Consider the following 6,926-nt stretch of genomic DNA (forward strand, 5'->3'; position numbering starts at 1 on the left):
CGTAACGTCGATTCTCCTGCACTCCTTCCAAAAATCTAATCTAATCTTAAAAAAAACAGTGTAACCTCCCTGAGGTGCAATTCCCAAGACTGAACAAAGGTACTTCAGATATGAACTCACTTGTGGATCTGTAGAAGTGATGCAACAGTTATTCACTTTTGAATTCGAGCATACCTGAGATAAAAGTCATCATTCTGTTACTCTGCTTGGAGTTAACACTTGTGAATAACTTGAAAGATTAATTCTTTAATGCACAGTAATGGATTAATGTTACCTTGGAATATCCTTTGAGCAGACTGGTGCATTTTCTCAATCTCAACAACGCATCAATGAATTTTAATACATGCAGTGACGTCGAACACTTCTTCCACCGCCACCGCCTCCATCTCCGACCTTACTTTTACAATCAGGACTCCCGTCCACCTTCTGAGGATGCCTTTGCCCACCTCCAGCACACTCCATCCACCTGGACACCCCCTGCTGGCCTATTGTCTGCCCTGATTTTCTTTATTTCCAACCGCTGCCGAGACATTAACCACCTCAACCTGTCTAATCCCCTCCCCCCTCCAACTCTCACCCTCACAATGCGTAGCCCTCCACTCCCTCTGCTCCAATGTCAACCTCACCATCAAACCAGCGAATAAAGGGGGTGCAGTGGTAGTGGTACACCACTGAAGTCAGACGCCAACTCAGAGACACCTCCTCCTACTACCCCCTCAACCATGACCCTTCCAGCATTCCGAACAGTACCCTTCCACCTACGCTTTCATTCGTTTGGCTGAACTGGTCCTCACCCTTAACAATTTCTCCTTCAAATTCTCCCACTTCCTCCAGACCAAAGGGGTAGCCATGGGCCCCAGCTATGCTTGTCTCTTTGTTGGCTACGTAGAGCAGTCCATCTTCCGTAGTTACACCGGCACCACTCCCCACTTCTTCCTCCGCTACATTGATGACTGCATTGTGTGCTCACGCGAGGGGGTTGAGCAATTCATCAACTTCACCAACACATTCCACCCCAACCTTAAATTCACCTGGACCATCTCTGACATCTCCCTCCCCTTTCTGGACCTCTCCATCTCCATTAATGATGACCGACTTGACACTGACATTTTTTACAAACCCACCGACTCCCACAGCTACCTGGATTACACCTCTTCCCACCCTACTTCCTGCAAAAATGCCATCCCATATTCCCAATTCCTCTGCCTCTGCCGTATTTGCTCCCAGGAGGACCAGTTCCGCCACAGAACACATCAGATGGCCTCTTTCTTTCGAGATCGCAATTTCCCTTCTCATGTGGTTAAAGATGCCCTCCAAAGCATCTCGTCCACATCCCGCACCTCTGCCCACAAACCCCACCCCTCCAACCGTAACAAAGACAGAACCTGCCTGGTGCCTACTTTCCACCATACCAACCCTCGCATAAACCACACCATAGAGTCATAGAGATGCACAGCATAGAAACAGACCCTTCGGTCTAACCCGTCCATGCCGACCAGATATCCCAACCCAATCTAGTCCCACCTGCCAGCACCTGGCCCATATCCCTCCAAACCCTTCCTATTCATATACCCATCCAAATGCCTTTTAAATGTTGCAATTGTACCAGCCTCAACCACTTCCTTTGGCAGCCCATTCCATACACATACCACCCACTGCATGTAACAGTTGCCCCTTAGGTCTTTTTTATATCATTCCCCTCTCACCCGAAACCTATGCCTTCTAGTTCCGGACTCCCTGACCCCAGGGAAAAGATGTTTTGCAGATTTACACTATCCATGCCTCTCATAATTTTGTAAACGTCTATAAGGTCACCCCTCAGCATCCGACACTCCAGGGAAAACAGCCCCAGCCTGTTCAGCCTCTCCCTATAGCTCAAATCCTCCAACCCTGGCAACATCCTTGTAAATCTTTTCTGAACCCTTTCAAGTTTCACAACATCTTTCCGATAGGAAGGAGACCAGAATTGCACACAATATTCCAACAGTGGCCTAACCGATGTCCTATATAGCCTCATCTGACGACATTTCCGCCACGTCCAAACGGACCCCAACACGAGGGATATATTTCCTTCACCACCTGTTTCCACTTTCCGCAAAGACCATTCCCTCCGTGACTACCTGGTCAGGTCCACGCCCCCCCCAGCAACCCACCCTCCCGTCCTGGCACCCTCCCCTGTCACCACAGGAATTGCAAAACCTGCGCCCTCACCTCCATCCAAGGCCCCAAAGGAGCCTTCCACATCCATCAAAGTTTTACCTGCATACCCACCAATATCATTTATTGTATCCGTTGCTCCCAATGTGGTCTCCTCTACATTGGGGAGACTGGACACCTCCTAGCGGAGTGCTTTAAGGCATGTCTCCGGGACACCCACACCAATCAACCCCCCCGCCCTGCGGCCCAACATTTCAACTCCTCCTCCCACTCTGCTGAGGACATGCAGGTCCTGGGTCTCCTCCACCGTCGCTTCCTCACCACCCGACGGTTGGAGGAAGAACGCCTCATCTTCCGCTTCCGAACGCTTCAACCCCATGGTATCAATGAGGATTTCACCAGTTTTCTCATTTCCCTTTCCCCAACCTCACCCCAGCTCCAACCTTCCAGCTCAGTACCATCCTCTTGGCCTGTCCTACCTGCCTTTCCACCTATTCACTCCACACTCCTCTCTGACCTATCACCTCCATCCCCAACCCCATTCACCTATAGTACTCTATGCTACTTTCTCCCCACCCCCACCCACCCCCTTTCATTTATCTCTCCACTCTGCAGGCACCCTGCTTCTAGTCTTGATGAAAGGCTTTTGCCCGAAACTTCGATTTTCCTGCTCTTTGGATGCTGCTTGACCTGCTGTGTTTTTCCAGCACCACTCTAATCTAGGCTCTGGTTTCCAGCATCTGCAGTCCTTGTTTTTAACCTAATGCCTCACTCTCGGTCTCTGTACATATGTGAGACTTGGTCTCTTCACTTGTGTAAAATAAATTACATTCCAAGGACATTTGGTTCGGTATAATATTCTGCTCACGCAAACTATTGCTAAGTTTACAGTCGTGATTTTAATGAATTTGGGACAGACTAGCAGGTCCTTTTTATATTAACACCTATGGGCCTGAAGGGCACCCTTCGTAAAACCAAGATTAACTGATTTTACAACCCTACAATTACAATTTATAAAGTGTCATTAATGGCGGAAAATGTCACAACTGCTGCTGAGATGTGAAGTCAGACAAAACTTGATATGGTTCCATATCAATAGCTACTGGAACGAGTAACTAAAATGTTGGGAAAAAGCAAGTTTTAAGATGCTTTCAAATAGAAGAGAAATTTTAATGCAGAGTAGTGATTTTTTTGTGGGATAGTTTGCGTAAATTGCATCGTAGGCCTCTTATGGAATTCCACTGACATGATTTTCTCAGTTTGTGGTTGATAATGATAATGATAATATTTCTCTTGTGTAAAATTTCCTTTTTATATCTGTAATTAACCTCCCAGATGGTCTCAGGTTGAGATATAGTTTCATACATCCAATCTACCCTTTGATAGCATTCTTCACTCATGTATTCATGTGCAATAAGTATTAGATTATTCAGCAATGTGGGAAGTGACAGACACACTGCCTGAATGACCACCTGCTCTGCTGAAATTCCCATTATTTCCATTTTTAAAATATTTATTTTTTGAGTTCTGTCCTCTGCTTTCCATCATACCTCCATAAATGCTTACAGCAAAGTTCAAGGAGCTGTTTTGACATGAGGACCTATTGACTTGATTGCATGGCATCATTATTGCATGAAGCATGGAGTGAGAATCTTGTACAGAATTGCAATGATCAAACCACAATAAAGGCAATCCTATCTAATTCTAAAATGCCTTTGGGAAATATACCTTTACTTCCTATTTTGCAAAGGGGAAAGAATCAGCATTTGGTGTTTTTTTTTAAATATTACAATTATGTGATGTCATCATATATGATTTATATAATTGTGTCTTAGCAATTGATTTGATATGTGGTTTCATGTCCACCTCTAAGAGTTTGAGTTCAAGGAGAAGTCATTGTCATGAACTGTTTTCAGGCTTAGGGTCTTATAGAAGTATTGTGTTTTAATAATAATTATTGCCACTTATGGTAATCTGAGCTATATCAGGCTCTAAGTTTATTGTTGCACTGTTTAAAAGCTATTAGCTAGTGTGCTTCTTTGTTCCCTCTAATGTAGCTCCACCACATTGTGCTATTTATGTCCAGTGGGGAGTATCCCTGTGATGTCACTGCAAGGTTGCTTCATGGCCCTGAAGCCCCTTCGTAACATAAAATATTTCACAAACAATAAAAGTCCTAAATTTGCTCATTGGGTAATATTTGAACCTTGGTCTCAGAAATCAGCAGGTTAAGTCCCACTCAGGGACTGCAGCACATTATCCAGGTTGGTCTCCTGGAACTAGTCTTGAGGTGGTGCTATAGTGTAAGACTGGAAGAGATAATGTCTTTCAGATGATGTTTGCTTACTCCACCACTGACAGTCCATGGCCATAGTGCGTATGGTCTACAGGATGCTTTGCAGCAACATGCCAAAGTTCCTGGTGCAGCAGCCTCCAAGCTCTCGACTAGGAAAAAATGCAATAGAACCATGAAAACATCATGGCTACAAGTTCACTGCCAACTAATATGTTATCCTGATCTGGATATATGATAGTCATCACTTCACCATTGCTCAGACAAATCTCTGGAACACCAACCCCATGGTGTACTATGGGCGTACCTAGCAGCTTACCATCAAGTTCTCAAGGGGAAAATAAGGGTGGCTAATAAATGCTGGCCTTGCCAGTAATCCCACATTCCATGTAAATATAACCAGAAGGAAAAATTTATTTTTAGTACAATTTATACTCCAATAATCTGCATTGCATTTTTCAGTTAGATTAAGAATTAGAATTAGCTTTGTTGTCATGTGACCAAACGAGTACAATGAAAAGTTTACAAATCACCACTTACGGTGCCATCGTAGGTATAAAGGTACCTAAGTACAGATTCTTAAGTACAAATTCTTAGGGAAGACCAAATTAGAAAAATACCAAAAAAAAAGTCCAGCAATACAGAACATAGGAATAAATTAGAAAACTAAAGAAATAAAATTTCGGTATAACAGTCATTCCAACCCAGTCCACCCTGGCACCTGTCTGCAGGTTGTGCCCGGGTTCACCTCAAGGCCAGAAGTCAACGCTGAGACCATGCTAGGCTGGGAGACAGCCATGTTTTACATTGCAATTTAATTTAAAATTGTGTTTGTCAATTTAGAATGAACGGATGATATTAATTTTGTGGTTCTTCACTGGTAATTTCAGAGTAATGAGTTCATTCACTGTGCAACACCGCAGCAGCATATTAGTTTGAGTGGATTGAATAATGCCATTCATTTCACAGCTTGAGAACACCCCTCGGAATCAAAGAGGCAGCAGCCACAGAATGCAGCTGATATTACATTTTCTTGCTTATAAGATATCACAGAAGCACCTGTAGTTGTGAAAATGAACTAATTACTGGTGCTGTTTAAAGAGATGAAAGCAAAGAGGAATGGGCAAGCGCATGACCATTCAGTATTGTTTGAAAGTGTTAAAAGATCTCATGAGAACTACAAGAACATGCAATGGCAATATCATCCTATTATGGCAATCAGATTAGTGAAAGTAGGGTCTCCACTCGTATCGCGGCACAGTGGCACAGTGGTACAGTGGTTAGCACTGCTGCCTCACAGCGCCAGAGACCTGGGTTCAATTCCCACCTCAGGTGACCGTCTGTGTGGAGTTTGTACATTCTCCCCGCGCTTGCGTGGGTTTCCTCCGGGTGCTCCGGTTTCCTCCCACAGTCCAAAAAACATGCAGGTTAGGTGAATTGGCCATGCTAAATTGCCTGTAGTGTTAGGGGCAGGGGAATGGGTCTGGGTGGGTTGCGCTTTGGCGGGTCAGTGTGGACTTGTTGGGCTGAAGGGCCTGTTTCCACACTGTAGGGAATCTAATCTAATCTAATCATTTGCAGACTCCCTTGCACCACACATCCCCATTGATCTCTTGCCCCTTGATGAAAAACAGATTGACCATCAGAACTTTATTCACTGCAGACCTTAGCCAATTTCAACAAATAGCCTCGAGACATGACTGATCAGATCTCTGCGTTTGCAGCTCTCAGACAGATGATATGCAATTCCCCAATTGCTTGCGATGGCCCTATAAACTTGACCATTATCAACTCATGGACTGTATGCTGGCAAATTGCCTGACTGTGATTGTCCTGCGTGGATAACAGACCATCATTAAGCCCATGGAATGTGAGGACTCTGTGGCCGTGACTCACGGTGTTCAGACCATGTGACGGACAGCAGTCCCTGCCTGACTGGACTGAGGACTAGTTCCCATGCACTTTTTGATGTGGCCATTTAGTTGAATAAATATAGAATTTGTTTGCTATACAAGCAACTGGCGAATGCTTCAGGTGTTAGATTAGTATCCCAGTGTGAAACACAGAGAGGTTACTCTGTGCCTCTCCCCTCAACCAGGATCTAGCCCAATCTTGGACACATTGTTACTGGTAAACATCACATGGCAATGGGTGGAATTTAAATTCAATTAGTAAAGTGTGGAATTGAAACCACAGAACTGACAATGACCATAAAAGTATCATTGATTGTCATTAAAACTGATTGACTGAGCCCTTTAGGGTAGGAAATCTATTGTCTCTAACTGGCCTGGCCTATATGTGACTCCAGACAATGGCCTGAGCGAGCTCAGTTGAAAGGCAGTTAGAGAGGGGCAACAAATACTGACCCTGCCAGCAAAGCTCACATCCTATGAAATAATAAATTTTAAAAATCACTTACCTTGATTCTTGTTCACCCAGCTCCCTTTGTTTCCAATTAGGCAATATCTCTTCCTTG

The sequence above is a fragment of the Chiloscyllium punctatum genome, chromosome 6 (genome assembly GCF_047496795.1).
Source record: "Chiloscyllium punctatum isolate Juve2018m chromosome 6, sChiPun1.3, whole genome shotgun sequence".
Lineage (NCBI taxonomy): Eukaryota > Metazoa > Chordata > Chondrichthyes > Orectolobiformes > Hemiscylliidae > Chiloscyllium > Chiloscyllium punctatum.